The sequence below is a fragment of the Marmota flaviventris genome, chromosome 3 (assembly GCF_047511675.1).
Source record: "Marmota flaviventris isolate mMarFla1 chromosome 3, mMarFla1.hap1, whole genome shotgun sequence".
Lineage (NCBI taxonomy): Eukaryota > Metazoa > Chordata > Mammalia > Rodentia > Sciuridae > Marmota > Marmota flaviventris.
Window position 1 is genome coordinate 49,086,199 of NC_092500.1, and position 10,429 is coordinate 49,096,627.

The window sequence follows — 10,429 nt, forward strand, 5'->3', positions numbered from 1 at the left end:
TCTGGGATAAACTGATATTTAGAACTTTTTCCTCTCCTCTTGCGAAGAGGCCTAGCGCAACAATGTTTTGAGCAAAATTTGATATTGTATTTTTTTTCCAAGCCAATCTTCTAGAAAATGAGCCAGGATTGAAAGAATATTCCTAAAATTGGAAGGTTTTTTTCTACAAGACTTGAAGAACCTTTCTATGCTAGAGTCAACCTTGGCTTCTCCTTCCAGCCTTGCCACATTGTATGTGTTAGAAATCCCTTCTGCTCTAACTCCAAAATAAAGGTTGAATTTTCTCATTCTCTCAATGGCTAAATCCTCCCTAAGTCACTGTTATCTCTCTGCTGCATTATCCTAATAGCTTCTAAATATCCTCCTACTGTTTATTTTCAATCCAATAGTACAAGTAAACTTTAAAAACGCAAAAAAAAATTTAGACTGGGCACTTCCCGACTTCCCCAAATAGCTTACCATCATGCCAAGAATGAAATCCAGTGCACTCATCATGTCCCCACCTCCTCCCCAACCTCAAGGTCTACCATCCTTACCCCTGCCTACAATGCTCCAATCACACAGCCTCCTTCCTGGTCCTGCCACACATCAGTCTTGCTCCTGCCCAGGAGTTTCACACACATCTGCTGGTTCTATGCCCAAACAACCTTCCCTCAAGTATTTCACAATCATTCCCTCCCTTCTTTCAGGGTTCTCCAAGTGCTACTGCGTCAGAAAGACCTATCCTGACAACCTTATCAAAAATTCCCTCCTCACCACCTTCACTTCCTCATCATCCCACTTCATCTTTCTTTAGTTTATTTACTACACATAAACAAAATTATTTATCCACTTTGGCCATCCACTTAATTTTCATTGTGTCCTTATTGAATGCTAACTTTGTGCTATGGGATATGGTGATGAATACCAGATGGACAAAGCCCCTGTCCTCATGGAAATTGTATTCAAATGCAAATACAACAGAAGACATGAAATATAATACATGCCCTGAAGAGTGCTAGGAGAAAACACAAGGGCATGGGGGATACAACCTGGAGATTACTTTAGACAGGGAGACCAGGAAGGGCCTCTTGGAGGGACAGACGCCTGAATGCAGGCATGAGCCACGTGACTGGGGACATAGCAAGACATAGGCATTGAGTTGGGGCAAGTCTGGGGTGTCCAGGAAATAGCAAGAAAGTTGAGACTGGAGCTGGATGGCTGGGGACAAAGCTGAAGATGTGACCAGAGAGCTGCTGGGGACCAGGTGTGTAGGGCTTTGTGGGCGAGGGCAAGGCTTTAGATTTTGTTCTAAGGCTGATGAGAAGCCACTGAAGGGATTTCACCATGGGAAAATCCTGATATGACTCATGTTCTATCAAGATCACTCTGGCTGCTGGTAGAGGGTGAATCTAGGAGGGAAAAGAACCAAAGAACAGAAGCCAGACCAGGGTAAGAGCCCTGGAAACAGGTATGGATTATATTGGAATAGAGGGGAATTGGGGCCAAACAAAACTGATGTGTGATCATTACTCCAATACTTGGCATAGACTGCCTGATAAATCAGAGTTATTTGTGGATCATATTCATTATCAGGAAATTAGTTTTCCTTCTGGTTCCTCACTTATACCATATTACTTATTAGCATACAGTGCTTTATATGGAAGTTGAAGTAAAGATAGGTGATTTTGTTCTGAAAAGTGGTTAAGATTTTAGTACTGTAGTGAGTACACTTAAATGAGAATGAAGTTACCAAGGATTGAAGGCTAAGGTCTTATTGTTCTTGAGGCCACCATAGCCACTGTGAATTTATCTTTAAAATTTACTTTCAAAGAATGTTCATCACTGGAAAACAAGATGGAGAAGGTTGAAATGAATGGTCCTGCTCACAAAGGGGAAATTGTATTGCTGTTGTACCATGAGGGCTAGGTGGACCATGGGGACTCACTGCATTGTCTTGTAATAACGTCTTGCCCAACAGTCTTGTTAATGGAGAATTGCATTTGCTCCAGAGGCAGAATCATCAAGCACTCCATTTCTACAAGAATGAGGATTTAAATGACGTAGCCATGTGAAGAGTCCTCTCCAACTGCGGTGCTAGGTAAAGGGTGGAGGAGGAAGGAGTTTGTACTAGGTCTTGTGAACAGTTATAAAAGTGGAAACTGTAGTACATATACTTTCTATTAATTAATTGTCCTTTCTTCTCTCCCCCACTCCTTATATGAAGAATATTTGTGGTTGCCTAATATTTTAGATTTCAGGTGAGAATATGATTATGTTGATATCATTTTATAATGATATGGTGGCTGATAAAATCCTATGTGTTTCCTGTGTTGGGGACATACATTTTATTTTCACCCGGAAAAAGATAAGACTGAGTGCTGACGACCAAAGAGATGGATTATTCCCATCTGGCCCTCCACTTTCATACTCTCTCCTCCCCAGTCGGCTTTGTGCCCAGAGACTGGAATATAGATTGCCTTACATGCAGGCTTGCTCTTTCTCTCTGGCTTTTTTTGTATTTGGTCAATGGGAGAAGTTAGGAAATTGAAGAGTGGGAGGAGAATAAGGTCAGGGTATTTATTCCTCGGAGCCCTCCTGCTGGTTTGCCATTCAGGTTAGCTGTACATTTCTCTGAAAAACCAAGGATCCTTGTAGCTAGCCTTTCTTCAGTAGTTCTCTGTCTCTCTTTTTTTGGGGGGTGGTTCTGGAAACTGCTCTCAACTTGGGTCCCAATTGTTTGCCCAATGGCATTGCACTATTTCTTGTTGTGCTATTCCTTCTACATCTTGAAAAAAAATCAGCTCCTTATTAAACTCTTCTTTGAGTGTGCAAATGTCTTCTACTGGGACTCTGACCTATATATCTTCTTCTCCCTTCCATTCTTCCACCTATTTCCCCACCCCCAGCATTAGGGGATCTGGATAAGATTTTTTATAGACAAAAAATAAAGCCTGATTCTGATATACCTGAGTTTTAGTAAATATTTGGTCCTGTAATAAAACAAATGTGAAATAAGAACAATTTGGTTTTTAAGATGAAAGTGCATCATTTAATAATGTTCCTCCCATTTCTCCAACAGTTTCCTCCACAAGGATATAGAGGGGTTTAGGTCAATGTGCACCACTACTTAAATGAATCTAAAAAAATCTTCTTCCCCTGGCCACAGGAGTGCTCTTGCACCTTTCTGTGGTCACACTTCCCTTCCTGCTGCTCCCTTGGGCACACTCGGGCGTCTTTGTTGAAGTGGGGTTATGCCAGCTAGAGGATAGCAGAGTTATTGCCCTGAATAATTCTGACCCCTTCAATCTTGCCTTTTGGCTTTTTCTTCTATGTGGCTTTCCTTTTCCTTTTTCCTGTTACAGCTGCTAAAGTTTTTCAGGGTGACTGTGTCTGCCTCTAGTAACAACAGTCCTTCCTTATTCCTATGGAGTTTAACCATTTGGGTCATTTTCTGCATCCTGCATCTTATTTTAACATTGGGTGTGCAGTTTAACCTCAGTACCTCTAAGAAATTGACCAGTTGTGCCCTGACTGGTAGGTGCTGTTTCTCTTAGAGGTCCATGAGCTGTGAAATGCCTTTTTGAGTTTTTCATCTGTGACATTTTCATCCTGCCACTGCTGAAGATGCTATTTTTAGGTACAATGAGAGCCCAGGAATTTAATAAATTTTATGTTGTTGCTTGTCACAATGATGCCCTTAGAAATTACAATTGAATTTTGTTCAGTAACCCACTATTTAGATCATAGACTGTACATGATCCTGTGCTTGGGGCTATGAACAAGTATGTTTAGGTTCTCTCTGGATACTGTCTTCAAGGAGCCTGAACTCTTGTCAGGAGAGAAGCACACAACTGCATAGTTCACACATGCGGCGAAATATGCTACAGCAGACGCACCAAGAGATGAGAGTTGTCATTGGCATCAAAGTTGCATTTGAGCTGATTTTTGGAAGGATGGGAAAGATTTTAAGGGTTCAAATATCTTCTCTGTGAAATGTCCTCCTTTCCTTCCCTTTTGCCACCTAGGCATAGTTAATCCTCAGAATTCTTATAGCACATTTTGAATCTTCACATTTGTCACATTGTAGTTTAATGATTTGTTATATCCTTATCTTGAGAGTTCTTCAACGACACAAACAGTTTTCACATTTGTGTTCCTGGGGACTAAAAATGCCTGGCACTATCAGCAAATACTTGGGAGGATGAAGACAGGTTTGAGAAGCCATTTTGGATAAATAAAGGGTTCCAGATAAGAAATGGGGCAGAGTGCTCAGGGGAAGACCAGAGGTCCAGTGTGCTGAAGCACAGGTTATATGAGCTGATGCAGGGGGACGTGGTCAGAAACGGGTAGCATCAATTCTACACAACTTTCTATTTCTAGTCTCTGGAGTTCAGTTGATGGGACCTAATGAAAAGTGGGCTCAGTTAGTGAACTCAGAAGTTGGGCTGACACCTCACCTTCCTCTCTAACTCACCACAGGTTAATGACAGCATGGCATTAACACTCTGAGCTTGCCCTTGTGTTTGGCCAGCTAACACCCACAAATCCTTTCCTTCATTAAATGCCTCCTAAGAGTAATGGGAAAGCTAATGTTGCTGGAGGAGTTGAGTGAAATATAATCAAAAGGCTAAATACAAAGCAGTTATATGGTTTCTGACCTAGCCAGACCAGAGACGTTACTTCAAGAGGACTATTAAAACTGTTCAGGACCCATCCACTATCTTCTTCCCCTTTGTTGATAACCACTGTTATGATAAGCTTTCTGGGAGGCTCCTGCTCTGAAGCGAGGTGACATCATCCTGAGCTTTCTTCCTGAGCTTTCCATGTTTTCATCTTCAGAGATGGTTCCACTGCACTGGGGCTTGTCCCCGGAGTGCCTAAGGTCTGATCTTCACTGCCTTTCATGATCTTTAAGCTGGTATTTTTTTTTAAATTTTGTCATTAAAGCAAGGAGAATGAGACTTATCTTCATGGAAGGATTAAATCACTTTATCTTGTCTGGAAGTGGAATTTTGTAAATTGAATCTTAATAATATTCAGAAAAGAGAAATAAGGCGCAGGACTACCCCCCCCCCCCCCCACCTCCTGCAAGCCCTTTCCCTTCTCTTCAAGTGTGGAGCCCAGGAAAAGGCCTGTTTTCCCTGTCACAAAAGTGGACCTGCCGCAGGTGGACTTCCCTTTACATCTATTTGGCCAGAAATGGCTCATACGTTCAGGACAACAATGCCGTAGATTAAGAATGGGAAAACTTTTTTATAAAGGGTAAAATAGCAGGGGCCATATATGGTCTCTGTTGTGTATTTCTTCTTTTTCCTGCTCCTCTTTCATCTTGTACATCTCCTCTTCCCCTTCCCTCCCCTCCCCCATCTCCTTCCCAACCCTTTATAAGTATAAAATCCTTCTTAACTCATGAACCTTGTGAAAACAAAGTTTGGCTAGAATTGGGTCATTATTTGCTGATTTCTGGCTTGGATCATTCACAATTAATTTTTTTGGAACTAGGCCTTAGAAAATAGCAAATCAGTAGAAGACAAGAAATAATTAAAATCAGAGCCAAAATTAATAAAATTGAGAATTAAAAAAAAAGACATACAAGATCAATGCAACAAAGAGTTGGTTCTCTGAAAAGACAAATGAGATCGATAAACCCTTAGCTAAACTAGCCAAGAGAGAAGACCCAAATAAACAAAATTAGAAATGAAAAAGGAGCTATCACTGTCATATCAGGTGAGATGGGCAGCGACCAAAGGAGGCAGATTTAAAAAGGCCTCCAAATGAGGCTTTATTGAGATATCACTCCCGGGCGGAACTCAATCAGACTGACAAAGTAGACAGGAGAAGGGTCTCAGGAAAAACCGCGGGAGCTCGACTGGACTGGACTTTTACTAGGCTTACAACAGGAAAAGGTGTTTTTAGGGTCCCTTGTCCCATTGGAGTTGGTCAGGGGAGTTGGCTGAACTCCAGGATTGGCCAGGGGGTCCTGCTGATTGACAGGCATTAGTCAGGAGATCTCGCTGATTGACAGGTGTTTCCTACAGTGCCAGATTGATGTTCCTTTTCCCCCGCGGGCTGCTTTGTCCTAAGTTGCCGCCACCTACCTAACAATCACTACAGACACTTTTGAAATCAAGAGGATGATTACAAACTAATTTGAAAATTTATACTCCAATGTGGGAGGCCGACATAGCATGTGACCAGCGTTTGCTTCCCCTCCTGGTCGGCTGAGGCACTTTCGGTCACCCCGTGATCTGGTTGCTTAAGTAACCAAAGATGTTAGCCCCATCTTGAGGGTGGAGAAAATGCAAATATGTCTTCATGCATGGGCGTGCCTTCCCACATCCCCAGGGACCAAGCTACCCTCACCCGTTCCTTTGTGATATTACCCCCTAGGCCTGTTTGGGATAGAATGTTCCATGGAAATACCCTTTGTGTGTTCTCTTCTCTTGCTCTGCCTTTAGGTGTGACCTTCCTAGATGTCAGTCAAGCTGCTGACAGCAGACATCGTGAAGCTAGACTCAGCCCCTTGAAACCTGACCCCTTGCCTCACTTGAATGGCTTTTCCTCAATAAAAGGGAATCTTAATGATACTCAGAAAAGAGAAATAAGGTGCAGGACCCCCCACCCCCTCCAAGCCCATTCAGCACGTGCTTTCTCTCTCTCTCTTTTCTGCGGACCCTTAAGGTCAGAGGAGCCGTCACATCACCACCAAAGAAAAAGGTATCTCTGTCTCTTATGTAGTTATTTCGTGGAGCCCAGTTATTTTAGTTCCCCTGAAGTGATCCCTAAGTGTTTTAGACATATGCAACACAGCAGGTGGCGTCCCTGGGTGGGCAGGTTTGAGTGTTTAAGTTGCTGGGGACGGGACACTTCAATAAACTGGAAAATCTAGGAGCCATTATCAACTTTCTAGACATATACAACCTGTCCAAATTGAACTAAGAATCTACCAAAAACCTAAACAGACCAATCTCAAGTAATGAAATAACAATTAGGGGCTGGGGATGTGGCTCAAGCGGTAACACACTCGCATGGCATGCGCGGGGCGCTGGGTTCGATCCTCAGCACCACATAAAAATAAAATAAAGATGTTCTGTCCACCGAAAACTGAAAAAAAGAAATAGCAATTAAAAAGCTTCACAAAAAGAAAAAGCTAGGACCAGATAGATTCTCAGTTGAGTTCTAATAGACCTTTAAAGAAGAACTAAAACCAGTCTTTCTCAAATTATTCCATGAAATTGAAGGGGAGGGAACAACCCCAATACATTCTATGAAGCCATATGACACTGACACTAAAACCAAAGACACACCGAGGAAAGAAAACTACAGATCAATGTCTCTGATGAACATAAATGCAAAAATTCTTAATAATATAATATAATCACATTAAAAGATAATATACCATAATCAATCAAGTGGGTTTTGTCTCGGGTTACAAGGTTGTTTCAACATACAAAAATCATAAATCAAAAAATGTAATTCACCATATAAATAGAATTAAGGATAAGAATTATATGATCATCTCAATAGATGCAGAAAAGGACTTGGATATTTATTGATAACCCAATCAAAAAATGGGCAAAAGGACTAAACTGACGTTTATCAAAAGAAGAGACACAAATAGTCAACAAATATATAAAAAGGAGATCAACATCTGTAGTAGTCAGGAAAATGCAAATGAAAACTACACTAAGATTTTATTTCATTCCAGTCCGAATGGCAATTATCAAGAATACAAATAATAATAAATGCTGGTGGGGATGTGGAGAAAAATGTACACTCATACTTTGCAGGTGGGATTTTAAATTAGCTCAACCACTCTGGAAAACAGTAGGGAAATTCCTTACAAAACTAGGGATGGAACCACCACCTGACCCAGCTCTCCCACTCCTTGGTATTTATCCAAAAAAATTTAAATCAGCATACTATAGTGACACAACCACATGGATGTTTATGGCAGCACAATACATAAAAGCCAAATTGTGGAACCAGTCCAGATGCTCATAAACAGATGAATGGATTAAGAAAATGTGGTCCATATACATAATGAAGTTTTACTCAACCATAAAGAAGAATGAAATAATGCCATTTGCCATTAGATGGATGGAAATGGAGACCATTATACTACATGAAATAAGCCAGACTCAGAAATTTCTATCAAGCGTCTAATGTTTTCTCTCATATGTGGAAGCTAGAATAAAATAAGGGAAAAAGGTAGGGGTCAGATATCATAAACACATGGAGAAGATCCGTGGAATAGAAGAAGAAGATTGAGAAGGAGAGAGTAGGTTTGAGAAAGGGGAGGAGATGAGAAATGAATTTAACAAAATCACTCATGTGCATATGTAATTATAGCACAGGGAATTTCACATTTATGTATATGTAGAAAGCACCAATCAAGAAAGAAAGAAAGAAAGAATGAATGAATAAATGGAAGATCAGTAGAGGAAGGAGCTAGGGAGAGGGACAAGGGGAGGGAAAGCAGGGATGGGAAAACAGGGACTGAAATGGAGCATGTATGATTTGGTCAAAATGAACCCAACTACTGTGAATAACTATAATGCTCTAATAAAAATATTTTTTGAAAAAAATAGAATAAAGGAAAATTATTTTGTGAGTAATAAAATCTGCAATGGGCAGCAGGGTGCCAAATGTATTCAGCATTGAGTGATACTCAGAGTTAACAAAAATTGTATTTAATTTCCCTATCAACCACAGGTTGCTATTGCAGAACAGTGAACTATAGCTATGACTGTGGTTTCATTTCATCTTGTTAGCCATTTAAAAATAGACTTTATTTTTTCAATGCAGTTATTTAGGCTCACAGCAATATTGAGCCAAAGGTACAGAGTGTTCCCATATACCTTCTGCCCCCACACTTGCTTAGCCTCTGCCATTTTCAACATCTTCCACCAGTGGTATGTATTTGTCACATCGCTTTTAGTCATTTTTGATGATATTGAATTTTTTTGTTACAGTAGCAAATAAATCTTTATATCGTCATATGAGCCATTTTAGGTTCTCTTGTCTTCTCTTGTTCCCATTTGATACTGCAATGATAATTTCTGGCTCCTTCTGTCACTCTGGACTCAGAAAAGTGTCATGAAGCAGGTTGTGGAATCTGTCTTTCTGTTGGCCACTTAAAGGGTCAGGCAATCCAGAGATGTGAGAGTTAACTTTCCTTGTGATTCACTTTCACAGGAGGAAGCTGGCATATAACTCCCATCCCTTCTCTCCTTCCCTTGCTCTGACCCAAGGCATGGTATTTATGCACGGTCTATCTGAAAATGTCCTCCACTACCAAGAGACAGGTTGCATCCTTTTGTAAAACATGACCAAGTCATTCATGCCCTGACGTGAACTTGCTTTCCATCTGTGGCTTCATTTCTCTTTTCCACCACCCTTATGTTCCTGAATAAAGCAGCAGCACACAAGCTCATCCCCAGGCTCTGTTTTCTGGAACCTAGGCTGAATCAGTTTCTACAAGACCTCAAGCTTCATGAGGGGAAGGATTTTATTCTATTTTGTTCATTGCCTAAAATATTGCCTGGCACCCAGAAGATTCATACTCTCTTTTCCTCCCCCCACCCTCTCTCTCTCTCTCTCTCTCTCTCTCTCTCTCTCTCTCTCTCTATATATATATATATATATATATATATATATATATATATATATAATCACCAAAAGACAAGAGCATCCAGACAGCATTGCAGGAAGCACAGCAGTCTTCTTATTAGTTGATTTCCATCATCAGAGAGCATCCAGGCTTGCAATACAAAACGAAAACAAAAATACAGATGCATTTCACGATGGGAAAGAGAAGAGCTGCTGGGCAGGAAGTTATGAGAGAAAAGAGATAGAACACAAAGGAGTCATGAGCATCAGCTAAGGCAGAGCTGTCCTTGAGGTTTCTTTCCTGCCCAGATGCTCACCTGATCTGACCTTCCTACCCTTTTGATTTTGTTAGAAATGCAGAGGAAAGACAAGAAACAAAGATGAAGGCAGGACAGAGGATGCCCACTGTGGGTTCTGTAACTCCCTCAGGCAACATTACCAACATGAAGAACTGTTTGTGGTTGCCCAGTGGATCTCTGAAGTGAGTGAAGAGGCGTCCAGACAGGTCCTCTCAAAGCGGACTTTAGCATCTTCATGTCAAGTGCGCCTGCATCTGCCCCTTCCTCCTCAGAGTCCTGACTGCCCTTTTCTCTCCTCACAGAGCCTTCTATGATGACCCCAAGGGGAGCTACCCAGTAATCCAACAGTACACACTGAGCACATAGCATGTGCCAGTCAGTGTTCAGAACTGGTGTAATAGCAGTGAACAAGCAGACAGAAATCTGAGCTCTAATAGAGCTTAGATTTTAGCAAAAGGAGAGATAGTAAGCAAAAATCATAGACAAAACATGTATGTGAGATAATGATAAAGGCTTTGGGAAAAAATAAAAGTGAA